Source organism: Chlorocebus sabaeus, chromosome 11 (genome assembly GCF_047675955.1).
Source record: "Chlorocebus sabaeus isolate Y175 chromosome 11, mChlSab1.0.hap1, whole genome shotgun sequence".
In the NCBI taxonomy this organism is placed as follows: Eukaryota; Metazoa; Chordata; class Mammalia; order Primates; family Cercopithecidae; genus Chlorocebus; species Chlorocebus sabaeus.
In genome coordinates this window covers 62,639,206-62,659,259 of record NC_132914.1, presented here as the reverse complement: position 1 = coordinate 62,659,259, position 20,054 = coordinate 62,639,206, and the positions used below count along the sequence as shown (strand labels likewise).

At 35.7% G+C, this 20,054-nt stretch overlaps 1 protein-coding gene across 1 annotated transcript in view; it reads right to left on the bottom strand.

The window, feature by feature from the left end:
- Positions 1-20,054, bottom strand: part of LEMD3 (LEM domain containing 3) — an 80,179-nt gene that overhangs the window by 57,828 nt on the left and 2,297 nt on the right. The window lies entirely within an intron of this gene.

Sequence of the window (20,054 nt, the reverse complement as noted above, 5' to 3'; positions counted from 1 at the left end):
CTTTTGCAAGCAACTATAATCCTAAAGTGTTTCATCTTCAAGGAGATTCATGGAAAAGACTCTGAATAAGTAAAAGTTTCTTATAACTGTAAGATTATATCGTTGGTCTGGTAAGAGTTTCCACAACACTGATGAAGAAACTGGTTCATAAAATTGTTAACCTGACATCAAGCAGAACAGGAATTACATGAGACTGAACAACTAATGAAAAAAAATTATAGGTTTTTTTATGGCCTTTTTGTTTAAAACATTGCTGATTCTGCAATGTTGTGCTTTGCATATTTAAGGAAACTTTTCTTTTCTCTTAAGCTATCTCTACAACTTTCAATAATTTGGTAAAGTATAACTTTGTGAATGAAGATGAAACACCTTTTCTCAACTATCTGATCCCTCCAGAATTCAGAAACTATAAGCAACTACTTCTATTTTTATGGCAATACAGTGTAAACGAAAAAGTAACTGAGACAAGTCTCAATCAATTTTGAAAGTTTATTTTGCCAAGGTTAAGGATCGCCCATGACACACACTCAGGAGGTCCTGTTAACATTTGCCCACGGTAGTTGGGGTACAGCTTGCTTTTATACATTTTAGAGAGACATAATACATCAATTGAAACGTAAGATTTATACTGGCTGGATCTGGAAGACGGGGAAAACTCAAAGCAGGGCTTCCAGGTCATAGGTAGATTTAAACATATTCTGATTGGCAATTGGTTGAAAGAGTTATGATATATAGAAAGGAAGGGGTTGCAGAGACCTAGGTTTTTATCATGCAGATGAAGCCTCCAAGTAGCAGGCTTTAGAGAAAATAGACTGTATATGTTTCTTAACAGACCTAGAGTCTGTGTTGACGTTAATACTGGAGAGGTATAAATGAGGCACGTCCAACCCCAACTTAAATGAGGCATGTTCAACCCCCACTTCCCATCATGGCCTGAAGCAGTCTTTCAGGTTAAATGTTAGGGTTCCCTGGCCAAGGAGGAAGTCCATTCAGATGGTTGCAGGGGACCTTCAAATTTTATTTTTGGTTTGCAGTAAATTACTTGCAAAAGTTCAATAAAAATCTGTTCTGTTTGTAACAAGTTATAACTGGAAACACTGGTTATAATACCAAGGCTTTTAACTCGAAAGTCCTATTTGAAAATGTGCGTAGAGCTGGATATGGCCAGTTTTAAAGAACTAAGGTTTACTTTATGAAGCCATGAAAGCCCCTTGGAAAAAAACTGGTGCAGTATGAGGCTTTAAGGGTTTCCTGGCCTTAAGGGTTGCATAAGGCAGGCCCAGTAACTTTAAAAATATTTTGAAGACCTTGAGAAGAGAGGAATTCATCCAAATCTATAGGTAGTACAGGCAAAGTCTACTGGTAAGTCTTTGGCATGGCTTCATAGCCTAGAGAGGCTTTTAAAGTCTAATCTGAGATGCCTTTAAAATTTCCAGCAAAGCAGATTTAGACAGCCTATATGGTCCATCACTACTCTTGCTGCACGTATGTGAATAACCAAGCCAAGTTTAATGAGACTAGACCTATTATGCAAACAAATTAGCCTTATTGTGATTATCTTTGATAGAAATGGGAGCAGCTGTAGAGAGAAAAATTAGGTTTCAGTAGAAAACTACAGGGCACCCTTGTGCATATCAGATTCTAGTCCTGTTCATTGTCCTTGACATCGTACCTACAAACTTCTTGGTTTCTGACGCCCTACAGGCGGGTACTGGGCAACACTCATCCCTGCTGATGAATGGGCCACTCAGGGAGTTCACCAAAATGCCCAATGCCATAGCCAGAAACATTCAAACTGCAAACCAGGAAAATATGCTTTGAGCTCAAATCTAGAAACCTTGACCAACTGCCCTCTGAACACAGAGAGTGAGTTTATGGTTTGTTCTAGCCATCAACCTTTTTATTTTACTTGGTTCTGTGCATGGAGGCCTTGGCTAAAGAGCATACACCAGTCCTTTGATGACAGTAGTCCCTCCTCCCTCTTTATGGCAGTTTCACTTTCTGCAGTTTCAGTTACCCCTGGTCAACCATGGACCCAAAACAGATGAGTACAGTAAAATAAGATATTCTGAGAGAGACCACATTCACATAACTTTTATCAGTATATTGTTACAATTCTTCTACCATTGGTTATTGTTTTTAATCTCTTAACTGTGCCTAATTTATAAATTAAACTTTATCATAGGTATGTATTATAGGAAAAACATAGTATATATAGGATTTGGTAGTATCCAGTTTCAGGCATCCACTGTGGGAGTAATGGGGGTCTTTTTTTTTTTTTTTTTTTTTTTTTTTTTTTTTTTTTGAGACGGAGTCTCGCTCTGTCGCCCAGGCTGGAGTGCAGTGGCCGGATCTCAGCTCACTGCAAGCTCCGCCTCCTGGGTTTACGCCATTCTCCTGCCTCAGCCTCCAGAGTAGCTGGGACTACAGGCGCCCGCCACCTCGCCCGGCTAGTTTTTTTTTTGTATTTTTTTTTTTTTTTAGTAGAGACGGGGTTTCACCGTGTTAGCCAAGATGGTCTCGATCTCCTGACCTCGTGATCCGCCCATCTCGGCCTCCCAAAGTGCTGGGATTACAGGGTTGAGCCACCGCGCCCGGCCTGGGGGTCTTGAAACATATTTCCTGTGGGTAAGAAAGAACTACTATTATCCTCCTGATAGTGCCCATTGTCATCTTCCTGGTGCACTGTATTCTTTCTAGTGTCTTAAATGAATGTTTGCAGCCACCAGCAATATGCCAAATGGTCTCACCGCAATTAGAAAAACAAAAATAAGATGAACCAAAAAAAGGAATATTGCTTCCATGGGCCTGCCATCATGACTTATGTATTCCATACTGAGACCAAGTAAGTCCGCTATAATGGTGACAGAAAGTGTCATCAATGCTCAAAGTTTTAGTCAAGCACTCAAGATTGAGAGGCTGACAAAAGGAGAGAATTGTTAAAGCAAGTAAGGAGGAAGCCATTAGCCTGAAGATTTTCTCTGTGAACAGAACTCCTCTGTAAGCAAACCAAAACCCAATCCCGTGTAAACAGTAAAACAAAACTTAAGCATACCCAATCAGAAACCACCAACTAACTTCTAACAAGGGCCTTTCCACTTAAGTTTTGTCTTACTTGCACATTCAGCCTATAAAAGCTCACTGACCATCACTGCTTTGGAGAGTTCTCTGGACCCCTTCTGGTTCTGAGTGTTGCCCAATTCATAAATCATCCTTTGCTATTTTGCGTAAAGTTTTTCTTTTAACACTAGGCTACCTCTCCCCGCCTTCAGCTGCTCTCAGTTTCCATGTAGCTTACATAGTCTACTTCAACCCCTGAGTATGATTTTAATGTTTAAAATGTATAATGGTCCCTAATCCTTTATCCAATATTAACAGAGTCTTAATACTACACTGGAGGGGGGAAAAAATTGGCCTTTCTTAGAGACCTTATTGTAGACTCTAAATGTTGAATTTTGCTTTATTCTCTGATTTCAAAAACCTGACTTCAAAAAACTTGATTCATAAAATCTGAATCTGCCAGAAAACAGTTTTCTGGACGAAGTCAGTAAGATTGATCCTCAATACCATTTTAAATAAACACTGAAGGCATCTTCAAATTCCAGATTAGGACTAAATTCAAACTGATTTTCCTACATACCATTTCTATTTATTAAGGTCTCTTCAACAAATATTTACTGAGTAACCAAAAACCAGGTGCTAGGGAATACAAAGATGAGAACTCAGAATCTTCCCTAGAGCTGCTGGTAGTACAGTGACTTACTACCTTGGAGGACAGAGATCCTTTTGAGAATTTAATAAAATTTATGAACCCTTTCCCTGCAAAAATGCATGCATATTCAAATATGTACATATACTTTCAAGGAGTTACTGCTTACCTGGAGTCCATTTATCTCTTCCTTAAGATTGATGGACCACTGTTTTAAGAACTCCTGGTCTAGTAGAATGTGAGACTTTTTTTTTTTTTAAAGGGGGGAAGTGAGAATAATTCCAAGAGAAATCTAAAACACAAATACATGAAATAATACAAAATTGTGCAGATAGTACAGTATAGGGACAAAGATCCCATAGTGGGAGTCAGATTATCTGCACTCAAATCAGTTCTGCCACTTACTGACTCTGGATGAGTTTCTTAACCTCCCTAGGCCTCAATTTCAAGAATTAAGTGAAATAATCCAAGAAAAACTTAGCACAGCACCGAGAGACAGAGGCACACACACAAGCACAGACCCGGAATCCCTTGAACTGTCTCTACAGTCGAAGTCTACATACATCCTCATAGTAAACACTCACTTTCTTAAAACTGTCCTTATAACCAAAAAAGCCCAACTAAAACATTATCTCCCTCAAACCCCTGAAGTAGCTAAAGTAGCTAATATGGCTTAAAGTAGCTAATGGCTTCTAAAACTCTTTTAAACCCTAAGATTATCGTATATAGCAAAACCATTGGTTTCATCTGCTTTTATTTATTCAGTGTATCCTCCCTTCCTGCAGAACAAGGATTAGCAAAAATAAATGAAAAGTATGGCAACAACCCTGTAATAAACTGGTAAAGCTGATTGTGTTAGAACATATGTAAAAGGCCTTACAAATTAAAGCACAAGTAACTTATTTATATTCATATCATGTCTGTACTAGCTAGCATATGGTCTTAGCAGAATTTTGACTTGCCACTTTAAGTTGTTTTTTTCTTCCAAATTTCCAAACATACTACTATAGCCTATTTAATCTTGCTTTTTAAACATCAAAACCCATACACCATGCTTATATATTTTCACTTAACTACTGTGTTTGTACTATGGTTCTTTATCACTACACACGTACTGATGTAACACCAGTGTCTTTTATTATTTTAACCCTTGAAGAATTTATTAGCCAAAAGGAATTTTAAAGAAAACAGAAGGTGTCAGCAAAAAAAACACAAAAAACAAAAAACAATCTAAACCAACCTTGCAGAGTATTATATTCCTATTTTTTTAAATGCATTTGGATTGATATTCTTCCCAAAACAAAATTTCAGGAAAAGATCCTCCTAAATCATCCTAGTTTCTCTCATTTCCTAACTCAAATATGAGAATTTTTTAAAAGGTACTGAATATTTTCAAAGTCACTCAGTAATATTTTTATCCTTTTTCCTTCTTAGATAAGATGGCATTAATATAATTTATAGCTATTTTGTATTAAGTTCAACCTTGTACAATTTTTTAAAAATTAAAGAATTTAAGTAAAATACAAATTTTCTTTTAAGTAATGCTTGCTCCGTAAGTTATATCATTTAGATGAGTAAGTATCTCTTCATAATAAAAAGCAACGGGCAAAATTAAAAAAAAAAAAATCTGAGGCAAGGAACACTAGCTCCAAAGTTTATGACTTACAATCTTAAGCAAGTTACCCTCTCTGGGAGTCTTAGTTCCTCAATGTAAAATGGGATGTTTTGTAACTATGCCCAGCAGCATGGAGAGAGATAGACTCATGTATCTTAGATAGATTAATAAGTCATCTTTTCCCAATCCTAGCATGAAATAAAAAATAGCACGTTTATAAAATAACATAATATACTGCAAATCCAACCTTCATCTGTCTCTACCATAGAGCTACTGGGATAAAATTATAGTTCTTAGAAAGATAGACTTCAAGGCAAGGCTCCCCAAGTCTTTTATAATGCCTGAATTTTTCACTTACTGCCAAAAATGTTTTACCAATCAAAGATATTAATAGAATCTGAGTTAATCAAGATCTTGTACAATCGCCTCTGAGATTAAGGGGTTACCAGCTGGTAAGTCAGTCAGTCATTTCAACACTACAACTGATTCTCTGACATTCAATATGAATGTCTTGAAAATAAATGCTATATATATTTTATATAAAATTTATATAAAATCTCCTTGTAACATTCTTTAAGTAATGATTCTCCACTCTTAAAGCAAAAGGACCTCTTCATTTATATCAAGATATTCAGATTCCCCATAACAGTACTTTTGATATCCACTTATTAAGGAAATATGACCAAATTCTACCATGCATACAATATTTTATATTTTAATCACAGCAGTATTGAAATACTACAATAGCACAGTATGAAATGTAAATTATTTATTAGGTCTTCAGACAAACTTTATAATGGGCACAGTTCCCAAAATGTTCTCGGTCCACAGTTGAAAACTACTGCCATAAATTCTAACAGAAAATGTAGAATTGTAGGCAATCCAGCTACTACACATTTAAGGATAAAGAACAATTTAGAGAGGCAGGGCTAAACTCTGATTCCATATTGGCTCAATCCTCACTAAAGATAATCACATTACCAAATTTTATCATAAAATCATACAATTTTTATGAACAGAGCTCTGCAATATTATATTATAAATTCATTCAATCAAACGGCTTACCCTAACATTTAAAGTAGATGACTGCCAGGCTTGGTGGTGTGTGCCTGTAGACCCAGCTGCTCAGGAAGCTGAGGTGGGAGGATTACTTGAGCCCAAGGCCCAAGTAATTACTTGAGGCCAGCCTGGGCAACACAGCAAGACACGTCTCTTTCAAAAAGAAAATAAAGTTTCTGAATTGAGGGAATAAGGGAAGTTGGGACTTAATAAAGAGAGAAAGGAGAAGAGGATATGTGAAAGAGGAAAACAGTATGTACAATGGTTAGTGGATGAGCTTTCAAGTCATGTTGCTAAGGTTTTTACCCAACAACATAACTCCATAACCCCTCTCCCTGCCCTATAAACTTGGACAAAGTGATTAACCTAATCCTGAGATTCCTCATTAATGATGGAAAACTAGGCCCTACCTCATAAAACTCTTAAAAACTAAATGAGATACAAAGGAGCATAAAATGTTTACTTGCCAAGCACTCAACAAGTAAACCTATTTCATACAGAAAATGTTGAAGTTATTGAGTACTTAGAAGTTACTGAACCTTTTAAAGTTATTGAGCCAAGATCATATTAAAACAGCAGAAAGCTTAGGCCAGTATAAGTTGGAAAACAACAAAGTATAAGAGAAAACATTAAAAGCCAAAAATAAACTTTCTTTCTCCTCCAACTCTCACAGAACACAATCCATTGCTCTGATTCCCTAAACTTAAACCAATAGTATATTAGTGGTAAAATAGGATGTGGTTTTAAATAGGCTTCTGTGGGCTAGCCCAGGAACTTAAAACCAGTGTAGTAAAACATGCTCTAAGTTCAAACAACCGTTTTACACACAATCTGGAAGACAACGTATTCAAAAATCAGGGACTGCCTATTTTTCCTTTTGAAATGAAAAAGCTTGTCTTTGTGAGAAAATATTCTCTAGGAATCCAAATGTAATTCAAAGAAATTATTCAAATTAAATAGAACAAGGTGCTAAGTATTAATCCACTATATAACATCCTGTAAAATAACTGAAAAAATATTTACAATTCAAAGAGCATGATAAGAACTTCTCAATTCTTTCTCAGAATGAAGTACTGAAACCCTCAGAAAACTTCTTCATCCAGACATAAGTTTTACTAGACATTAGTTTTCACTTTTGCCAATACAAGCTGAGTTTTCCCTTATCTGCCGCCACGGTCCTGTAATAGACTCAAAGAGCCATCTCTCCATTCTACATGTTTCAAGAATTGTAGAAAGCAGTTTAATGAATGGGAAATAGGGAATGAGTATAAAGGAACATTCTCAATAAGTAACATGAGTAAGGACTTAGAAGACATCACTTCCACTCTAAGCTAAGACGTCCTTTGTGCCTAAAAATAAGGAGAAATTAAATCACAAGTCACTGGCTGAGCAGTGCCAGAACTATAGCTCACTCACCTACCTGCCCAAACCCTAAGTGGCAGTGCTTTAAAACAGCGCAACAGAAACAGAAAACAGGACAGGGGTTTTAGGGTCAGATTTAGCTTTAAATCCTGCTCCTCTACAGACTACCTGTTTAATCTTAGGCAAATTAATATCTCCATACCTCACTGTCTATGTCTAAAATGATAACAAAGCTGACATCATAGAGTCATTACAAAGATCTACTGAAAATACTATAGAGAACACTACGCATGGCACATTACAAACATTCAAAAACTGACAGTCATCAGGTCTCATTAAACCAATAATGTAACTCCATAACTCAGAGCGGTCCAGACTTGCCTAGTCTGAATCGAGATACACCATGAGTGCAAAATACATATCGGATTCTAAAGCCTTAATTCAAAAAAGAGCATAAAATATTTCATCAATAACTTTTGTATTGATTATAAAACAGTATGTACAATGGTTAGTGGATGAGCTTTCAAGTCATGTTGCTAAGGTTTTTACCCAACGACATAACTCCATAACTCCTCTCCCTGCCCTATAAACTTGGACAAAGTGATTAACCTAATCCTCAGATTCCTCATTAATGATGGAAAATTAATGATATCAAAATAATATTCTAGATATACCAGATTAAATAAAATAAAATAAAATAAATTATTAAAATTAATCTCAACTTTTTTATGTTTTAATGTGGCTACTGTGTCTGGACGGTTCTGGTATAAACCATCACCGATAACAGTTTCAAATGCAAAATGGGATGGAAATTTCATTATGTGCTTCATATGACTTATCTAAGAGACTGAAGATCCTAAAGTACTTTAAATACCTTCTAATTTAAGTAGTATTAATATTCACCTATTGCGCATTCATGGGGACACACGTCATCTTTCCACTTTGATAATAACAGTACTCATGGTATCTTACAAACTAGCTGAAGAACAGCGTGTGACAAGTCACCCTTCTGTACCAACTGTATGCATTGTCTGTTCTTCACATAATATTAACAGAATCTTACTCTAAGACCCATCCTCATTCTTAAAAAATGTTTTTCTGTCTCAAATTCAGTACTACATTTTGGATTAAAGCAATGTATCCCATCTCTGACTTTCCTATCAGCAAATCTACCTTTTAGTGATCAGCAAGGCTACAATCCAGTTTCAAGTTGTGTCATCACCTGTTTAATATAGCTGCAAAAAAAAACACATTATTTTTCAGTCCTGGAGATAAGGAAGGCACTAATTATGTAATGTGAAAAGATAACTCCCTTTTATCTGCTCAAATGGCTTGAGAGAAAGGTTTAAAAATACTGATAAGGACTATAAATTTAGCCAACTCTATTACTTATTAACATTACTGACTGGACATGTCATAGTACTGAACATGTGTTACTTAAACTACTATAGATGTTAAGTGCTAACTTATAATATTAAAATTACAGTTACGTATCACTCCAAATTTCTCCAAAGCATTTCTACAGACATTATCACAGCAGTTCCCTACAAAAATCACTGGCTGGAAGTAAAGTTGATTTTACCATACCCTCATTTAACAGACACAAAAAACAAGGCCCAGAGGTTATGTGTATCTTGCTTGCTCAAATAAAGCTTGTAGCTAACAATAAGATAAAGTATAAAAAAATTCTACTGCTGCCTGGTAGTTAATACTGTGAACTCTAAAGTTAGATCTTGAGTTCAAATGCTGGCTCCAACACGTAGTAGCTGTGGGACCTTGGACAAATCACTTGTAACCTTATTCCCTCTATCTTTCCATTTTCTCACAGACATAGTATGAGTAGTTACCCACATGAAAATTAAAATAAAATGCTCACATACACTGAAAATTCTCAATAAATGTTTGCTCTTATCACCTAAGGCTTTAAAATCTGAAAGAAGGGACATTTAGAGATGAAATTTTTAAAAAACCAAAATAACACTGCTGTCAAAAGGATAAGAATATTTCTAGAACATCTTGAACCATAATCATAAATGTTCAGATTTTATAACATTTTCATTTTTAGCAAATTCATTCTTCATGTCTCTTCCTTTTTTAAAAATTACTCCTAAAAACCTGCAAGAAATAATAAAACCTACATTTATTAAAATTGTGTGGTTTTAAAGGTAGAATTCCCAATGGAGAAAATGGTAATACAGAAAAGGTGAAAGGAATGATCAACACACATTACTTCAATTATCCAACTATTTCTTTTGTGTACATATCCACTGTGGTAAGCTTTACCAGATGGTATACTCGAATTTACAGAAACTAATTTTTAAAGTATGTTTCCTAAGTCACAATATATAAAAATCTGATATATTGTTGCATGGTAACAAAATCCGAATTCTGAAGGCTAGCTAGTGCAGAAATATTTAGGAGAAAGGAGAGAATGCCAGCCAAAGTGTGGGGAGAGTGTCACTCCCATAGTTCTAAAAAGTATGATACATACTTATCTTCTGGTATTACCTGGTACGTAGTATAGGTGGCTCAATAAATAATCTGAGTGAATGGGTGATTGAATAAATAAATGAGTAGGAGAAACTTAATGTTTCTTCAAATGAACTAAATCAAACAAGAAAGCATTTGTGATCCCATGGGAGATACACTTATAAACCAAGGAAGTCATTAATAAGGCTGACTAAGGTTCCAAGTCATAGCTCAGAGGCTAGAAGTAGATATTCCAAGATTCCCTTCACCTCCTAATTAATTTCAACAATCCTCTTCATATGCTTTGAAAATTTTATCTTGGTGAACTCCTACAGAGCAAAAGCATCCTTTGTAAGTATAGCGTGCTTTCAGGAATTAGCCATAGTGAGCAAATTGAGTGTGTGTGTGTGTGTGTCTGTGCGCGCACGCGCGTGTGTGTGTACATACTCAGATATATATGAGCTAACTGAAAAACAAAATTAATTTTCTGCTATGTGCTAAAATACTCATTTGCTACTAAAGGGTTTTTTCTATTCATGTCATATTTAGGGCAGGACAGCAATTGCTGGTGCATACTTACTACCCAATTAGTTCAGGAGAGCTGAACTAAACTCTTGCATAGTTTTACAACCAAGCCTTGTTTTTAAACTTTAGCTTGTCATTTGATAGTAACATAGCTGTAAAGATGAATTCAGAAGTCATCTTGCAAAAGCATTTTAAGTAAAAAGGTGTGCAAAAGCACAAAGCAATAAATCTGCTACCCAGGAAAAATTAAGTGGTATAATTTTAAACTATACCTCGAAATAAAAGAAAATGAAGACATAAGAAAAGTAATACATGATGGCTTCCATACGATAGATGCATTATTCTATTTTTAGAGATTACCTGTTACAATAATTTTTATAACCTTTTTGAAGAGCTAATTTCCTTAGAAATATATTTTTAAAATAATGACATTAAACGTGCAAAATAAATTATTACGATCTAACTTCTTTCTTCCTGATCAACTGTTGTTTAAAAAAATTTTGGTAGTATTGTTAATAAAGAATATTATTAACAATATATATATGATATAATGTATAAACTGATGCAGTTTAAACCATAGATTATTAAAACAGCGAAATCCAAAGGTTACTGTTCAAATATACTGCCACTGGTTCACTTTAAAATCTATGTTAAGGCCGGGCACTGTGGCGCACACCTGCAATCCCAGCACTTTGAGAAGCCAAGGCGGGTGGATTACTTGAGGTCAGGAGTTTAAGACCGGCCTGGCCAACATGGTGAAACCTCATCTTTACTAAAAAATACAAAAATTAGCTGGGCGTGGTCCCATGTGCCTGTAATCCCAGACACTTGGGAGGTGGAAGCAGGAAAATCACTTGAACCTGGGTGGTGGAGGCTGCAGTGAGCAGATACTGCACCACTGCACTCCAGCCTGGGCGACAGAACGAGACCCTGTCTCCAAAAAAATAAAAAATAAATAAAATCTATGTTAAAAATAAATTCTAAATATGAAAATCAAAATCCAAAGTTATAAGCAAATAACTGTCATAATAATTTCCACAATTCAGATTAAGCTATGTTCCCAAATTAAATGGCAGCAATTTTTAGTGTATAATCAATACAAGATTAAAATACATTTTTTAAAAAAATGTTAAATTTTAAGTTCTGGGACACATGTGCAGGATGTGCAGGTTTGTTACACCGGTGAACACGTGCCATGGCGGTTTGCTGCACCTATCAACCCATCACCTACGTATTAAGCCCAGCATGCATTAGCTATTTTTCCTGATATTCTCCCCACCCTTAGAATATATCTTTATTCTAATTTAGATTATATCATTAGTAATAAAATTTTCACAAAGAAGTTAGTAGTACTTATTAATTAACAAGTATATTTTGGAGGAGAGTTCCAACAGTTTAAGGTGTCTTTCTCTTTTAAACAATTTATAAACTATATCATTATCTTTGCACTGAGGATAGAAATTTCCTTTTATTTATATAACATATTTTTCAGATAGGCAAAGTTAATACTGAATAACCAATGAGCAAGGAGAAGCAAGCTTTAAGAACTTTCCAACTCTTAGGAATCATGAAAATAACTTTTTAAAGTGTCCCTGAAAGTATCAAACACATCCTTTCCATTAAAACGAATGAGTATAAAAGGAAAATACAAAGTTTATTTAAAAGGAGCAAAAAAGGGGGAACAAATGTACGAAAAGGTCTTTATATCCTAAAAATGAACAATGGAAAGAACAAGTTGTAAGTGGTAATACAAATCAAAAGATCACTTTCCCTACTGGTCTTGAGACTGTGCAAATATTTTAAAAATTAAAAACAGTTTTCATATTGTATTATTGTTCTATGTATTACATATTATACTTTGTATTATAGCAGATGCCCCCTCCCCTTTAATTAATCTAAAACCTTAAGGATAAAAAGTTCCATGTGATTCATAATTGTTGAATGAATACCACTTTTCCTAAAGTTGTTAGGTTTCATAGATTATTCCTGGCACTTCTAGGATTTTATGAATCTATACTCTTCACAGTTTTCTAATAACAATAATAGTAGAGAACATATATCAAGTCCTTATTTATACATATTAAAAGGCAATCTAGAAGAATGGTTAAGAGCCACTATCTGAGTTCAACTACTGCTGCTTCACTTACTAGCTACAAGACCCTAGGTGAGTTACTTCTCAGTTACTTCTCCATTTACTTATAAAATGGGATAAGTACCTACCTCATAAGGATTAAATAATAATTGTTTAGCTCAGTGCCTGGCACACAGTTAATGCTACATAAGGGTTAGTTATTATTATTACTATGTGCCATGTATAAGTTTTACTTTATACACATTACTTCATTAATTCTCATTTAACCTATTTTCCAGATGAGGATATTGAAGTTTACAACAGCTAAGCAACTTGCCTTAGTAAAAAAAAAAAAAACCTAGCAAGTGGAAGCGCCAATACTGACATCTAGGTTCTCTGATAGCTATGCCAATGTATCCTCAAACTAGTCTCCGTGGATATATCTGTAGAGATTCACAAGTTTTTCCTCTGATTATTTTTAATTTTAAATCATTCTAGGGATAATTTTCAAATGAAAAACATCTTCATAGAGTAGACTTTAATTTCTGAAATCATCAAACTGGTATACGCAAATCCCTGGCATTCATGGGAATATTCTCATAGATCTAGGATTTTTTTTTTTTTTTTTTTTTTTTTTTACAAAGCAGTCAACTCGTAAAACTTCAAACATAACACGGAGCTTTCATTCTTCAAGAATGAGAGAATAGGCCAGCCACTATGGCTGACACCTGTAATCCCAGCACTTTAGGAGGCGAAGGTAAGAGGATTGCTTGAGCCCAGGAGTTCAAGACTAGCCAGGACAACAAAGTGAGACCCTATCTCAACAAAAAATAAAAAAAATTAGCCAAGTGTGGTGGTGCAGAGCTATAGTCCCAGCTACTCAGGAGGCTGAGCTGTGAGGATTGCTTGAGTCCTGGGAGGTTGAGGTTGCAGTGACCCATGATCACACCACTGCAATCCAACCTGGGTGACACAGCAAGACCCTGTCTCATGTTGGGGGAAAAAAAAAGAATGAAAGTAACAACTATTTTTCAAAATGCTTATGCCCCATATTCATTTTAGATACCAAGTTCGGTTGGGACCTTTTGGCTAGTCTACTTTAAAAAGTAAAAATATTTTTTTTTTTACTTGACATGAAACATGTTACCTCTTTGTAACAACCGGTCTTGGTTTTAAAGAAAAAAACAACACATTAAAAGAACAAACAAACATTTAAAAGTATTCCTTTAGTAAACAGTACTAGTACTCACAGGCAGCACCAGTCTCTCATCTTCACTCCAATTCTGTATCTACAAGAGCCTTCAAGAATTTTTCACTTGAACAACTCAAATAATAAGTCCTAAGTAAACTCATTTTCCCTAGACCACTTTTCCCCAAACAAGATCCCTCTTCAACATCTCTAATTCCTCCAATGACATTACCATTCTCAGTCATCCAGGTTCATGGCTAGAACAATCTTTGACTCCTATCTCTACTTTATTCTCTATATTCAAAACCGTATGTCTTTCTTCAAATGAATTATGTCGTTCAGAGGCCCAACTCTATTCCCACTTATCAACCTCCTTCAGGTTTCATCACCCTACTCCTTCCCTCCAATCCTATCACTATCTACACCATCACCTGTTTATCCTTCTTAAAAGACCAGTTCCATCATGCTTGTCCTCTGCTTTATAACCTCTATGAACTCCATTACTCAACCTACAGAATAAAATCCAAATGTTGAATTTAGAGCTTCTGATCATATAAGACTGATCATTTGAGAATTTACAGTGAATTCTCCCCTTTTATACAAGTGTGTCACCACATAATATCCCGTATGTTTCTTAGCCATTTCCTATTACTGTTATTAGTGGTATGGAGGCTTCTACAGAAATAAGATTTCTTTTACATATCCTTACCAGACACTAAGTAGATAACCAATTACTGAGTTAGATATTATGAGTTAACAGTGCATATATACTGGGTACCTGATATGTGATCATTTATTCAACAGATATTTGCTGAATAATGAATCTGTGCTGAAGATACTAATGTGACTTCCATCTACTAAGAGATTTCCATGTGCCAGACAACACTAGTTTAGATGCATTATCTCACTTAATACAAGTCATCCTGAGACAGTATTATCAATCTCATTTTTAGTATGAGGCAATTATATCTCTAGTATAGTCTACTTTAAAAAGTAGAGCCAAAATCAGAACTGAGTAAAAAGTCTGTACTCTTTAACACTGTATTCTACTCCTACAGAAAGATTACTCTAAAGAGAGGAGCTGTAATCTATTTGGCATGATGGACACACAAATATAATACTTTACCCTAAATACTATGAAGGATGCATTAATGTCTTATTTGAGCACAAAATGATGGGCCAAACTCTAGGGTAAAAAGACAGAGAGTCAGAGATGTCTGGAGATGACATATTTAAGAATGAATCACAGTTACACAATAAAGAAACAACATTCCCAAAAAAGGGGATAACTTATGCAAAGGTAGAAAAGCACAAATTTCATTACTTACTCAGAGAACATCAAGTAGTTCAGTTTTCTAGAAAGTAAGTGTGATAAGGGGGACTGGTAGAAAGGGCAAGTATAGTCAGATCTTGAACAGTTTAGCCAAGGATTTTAGATTTTGGCCAATAACTAACAGAAAGCCATTGTGTAATTTTAAACAAGAGGGGATGATCACATTTGTGCTTTAGAACTACCGCTCTGTACTGACAAACGGACTGGAAGAGCTAAAGCCTAGAAGCAGGGACACCATTTTAGGTTACTAAAAGAGTTCAGCCAAGAGACTAACCTAGAACAGCGGCGAGGAACAGAAAAAGACTGATTCAAAAGATACACAGGAAACAGAACTACAGGACTTGGTAACCAATTAGGTTGGGGGTTTGGAGGAAGGTGAGGGAAAGGAAAGAATCTAGGTAAATCCAAGGTTTCTCTCTTGAGCTCTGTCTGGGTGGATGGAAGCACCATTAACTAAAACAGGGAAGAGGAGCAAAAACAAGATAAATATAAGCAAAATGTCAGATGGTATTGGTACATACTTCTAGTATACCCAAAACATGTCTAGTAAACAAATAGGTATACCTAGATCTCAGGAGAATTCCAAGGTAAAAATACAAAACGAAGATAATGGCCAGGAGAGTGAATGAAACTTCCTAGAGAAATGTGTACAATAGGAGACAGCCAAAGATCAAGCTGTGGAGACCACCAATATTCAAAACAGGCAGACAGGAGTATGAAAACTAAGAGAGAGTAGTGATACAGAAGCTTAGAAAGGAGAAAGTTTCATGAAGAAGGGAGCTGTCAATGCACCAAACATACCAAAGAGATGAGGATTTGAAAATTGAGTAACTGGTGACTTGAAGAAGAGAGGTAGCAGAGGAATGGCTGGTGAAGAAAGCTAAACTAGACAGGGTTGAGTGAATGGCAGGGAAGAAAATAGAGGTAGAAAGTTTGAGAAGAGAGTAACAACTAGAGAAGAAAAGAGCATTGAAGAACAACATTTTTAGAATGATAGAGATTTTAGCATTTTTATACAATGAGAAAGGGACTAGTGGAAAATGAGATTTTAAAGTTATACCTCTGTACTTAAAATCAGTATATGGAAAAGTTACCCATAATACAATGTTAAGTGAAAAAACAAGTTGCAGAACATGTATGCTATAATGTCACTTAAAATTCTGACTCCTTTCAACGCCCCTCAAGGTGTTTAGGTCTTTACGATCTGGCCCATACCTACCTCTAACTTCACAGCATGCCATTTTCCCCTTCATTCATTATGTCCCAGCAACACTGGCCATTCTTTTTGGTCCTCCAACACACAAAGCTGTTCTCGCCTCAGGAATTCTGCACTTGCTGTTACTTCTGCCGAATGCTCGTCTCCTGATCAAAGGCTAGTTCCTTCAAGTCATTCATATCTCAGTTCAAACATCCTTCCTCAGAGAGGTCTGCCTACCTTTATGTAATATTGCATATCTCCTCACCTCAGCCCCAAAAAGTTACCAGCAATACCTTGTGTTAGCAACTACCATTATCTGAAATTCTTATTTATTGTCCATTCCCCTCCTAGAAGTGTAAGCTCTGTAACAGAGATTTCATCTTCCACATATGCAACATATTGTTCGCCACATATCCCTGCTGCTTAAAATAGTACCGGGCACATAGTAGACACTCTGTTTTTGAATGAAAATCTGTACGCACACACATATACACACACACACACACAGATGTATTTACATGAAAAATAATAAGGGAGGTCAGAAAGGATCTTAATACTTGAACTTATTTATATGGGGGCAGCATGAGGCTAGGAAGAGAGGCATACAATAACCATTCACTGTTTCCTTCATCTCTATTCAAACTTTCTGTAGAAGTCATGTCTTTTGTAACTGAAAAAAAAAAATTAGTAATGATCATATGAGCCTAGGACAGTTGATCTACTCTGCTTCTCTATTTTCGTTTGGTGGGCTATAATGATCTAATCGCCTGTGGAACAAGTGACTACTCTGACTGCAGGTTGATCCTTGAGTTGTTTTGGTATGGCAGTTCAAAGTTAGAATCTTAAACCTTGGAGCTGGAAAGAGCTTAGGGATCATCTAATCCAACCTCCTAGTTTTATAGATGAGGAAGAAGAGACTTATAGCAATTCAATTAATAAAAAATAGGGTATTGATGAAAAAGTTTCAAAGACTATATGATTAAGAACAATTTAAAAGACTAATCTATTATATGTTATATGTAATTTAAAGAACTAATAAAAGCCTCCTAAAAGTTACTCTCACATATAACCTACAATCTTCTGGTGAAAACTATTGCTCAAAGTACAAGGATTTCCCTAAGCATACTATTTGACCAACAAACTCCACGGTTAAAGCATCATAATATAACAAAGGATATCGAATACGTGTGTGTGTGTGTGTGTGTGTGTGTATACATATATATATGGAGTGAAAATATTATTCACTCTTGATACCCTAACACTGTTAGGTGTGCAGACTAACTGAAGTTAGGCACTTCTTTCCACAGGGTAGACATACAATATGTCAAGTATATCATACATTAAGGATTCATCATACTTTGATTCAAATTTCTGTATTGATTTCTATAATGGGATAAAAACCAAATGTTAAACAGGTAAGAAATGCACTACTATATCATTTATAGAAATGTCTTAACTATTTCTCTCTCTAGTTTACCAGGAATACAACAAATGTTGTCTAAACTTCTGAATAATACCACCTTATGCTTAACACACTGTCTCACTTGACCCTCACAACCCCAGAGACAGCAGATATTGTTATTTCCATTTAGTATATAAAATGAGGCTCAGAGATTAAGGAGCTTGACCACAGTCATTCAGACAAGTCCTAGAACCTAGATCCTCTAACTTCTTAGCCATTGTTCTTTCCAACACCCAGATTACTTCACATTTACCATTTATTAAAATGTAAATATAATTTCCTTCCTTCCTTATCAGTGAAGGTGAAGAGTACCAAAATCCTAGCATTCCTATCCTATTCTACCTGAACTTTTAGTACATCACATTAGTCATTCATCTTAATACTGATGAGAAAGATGTGAAAGTCACCTTAACTGAGAATTGTGCTTATCAATAATTCTGTATGAAATCCTACCAAACAGTCAATTACTTTTTTTTTTTTTTTTTTTTTTTTTTTTGAGATGGAGTCTTGCTCAGTAGCCCAGGCTGGAGTGCAGTGGCGCGATCGCCCACCACCACACCCGACTAATTTTTTTTGTATTTTTATTAGAGACGGGGTTTCACCATGTTAGCCAGGATGGTCTCGATCTCCTGACCTCGTGATCCACCCGCCTCGGCCTCCCAAAGTGCTGGGATTACAAGCGTGAGCCACCGTGCACAGCTGTCAATTACTTTCTTAATCATAATAAAGGTACCCACTTATTTAGAAAGTTCTCTACAAACAATACCCAAAACTGTTAAAATGGTCTTTATAGTTGGAAATAAAATCTGAAACCAAAGCTTAGCCTTACTACTAACTGTTCAACACTCAGTGCATTTCTTAACTTAGTATCATCCTCATCCAAAAAATGAGGATAATACCACCTGCTTCTGTGAGTTGCTGGGAAGATTAAATGGTACAATAGATGTAAAACAATTAGCTCTTAGAAAATGGCCAGATCTGCTAACATGGTGAAACTCCGTCTCTAAAAAATACAAAAAAGAAATTAGCCAGGCCTGGTGGCACGTGCATATAGTCCCAGCTACTAGGGAGGCCGAGGCAGGAGAATCGTTTGAACCCAGGAGGCAGAGGTTACAGTGACCAGAGATCATGCCACTGCACTCCAGCCTGGCGACAGAGCGAGACTGTCTCAAAAAAAAAAAAAGGCCAGATCTTATAGCTGTTAGAGACACAGATGCAGATAGCTACTGCTGATAGGTAATGTCATTTAATTTATGTGAACTTTTACTAGTTGAACTTCTAGTGTGTCCTTATTTTTTTTCTCCCAAATATTTGGGGCAGGACACAATACACTCATGCTCCCAGGGAACAAATTAAAGTGAGAGCTGAATTTCATTCTTGTTCTAACCCCTGTAATTAAGCAATAGAGTAATAATCTATTATTTGACTGTCTTGGAATTGGCTATATCAAAGCTTACACTATTTTGACTCCTACTCTTTATCTGAGTTGGCTAAATGCATCTTTCACTCTATTTTGAAATAAAACTAATAAGCCAACTTTATGAATACAAATAAAAATACAGTGAATTCATCTTGGGTGAAAAGAGTAGGAAGGTTTCGGGGGAATGCAGAGAGAGACCTAACACTGAGAAATTATGTATTCAGAAGTCCATTTTGTACTAATTTACTTTCTCTTTTAATCTTCACAAACATCATTCTAGTCAATAGAGGCCTCATTTTATAGATTAGGAAAGTTCAGAAGCTTTAACTCTTACTCTCTCCCTTTTGCTCAAGGTGCTTAACCACTTTAACCTACAAGAAGGCTCTCTTGCTCAACTCAAGATCTTTCCTCTTACAATCTCTGCTCAGAATGGTCTACTGTTTCTCAACAAGGCTGTCTCCTGCTTCAGGTCTCACCTCAAACAGTACCTCCTCCGTTCAATCTAAAACAGTGTACACCTACGTCAGTGTAGTGTGGTAAGTTTTTTTAAAAAAAGGAAAAAAAAATAAAGTTGTGTACTTCAATTACTCATCTTTATTTCCTTCGCAGAACACAAAATGGTCTGTATTCATCTTCTTTTTG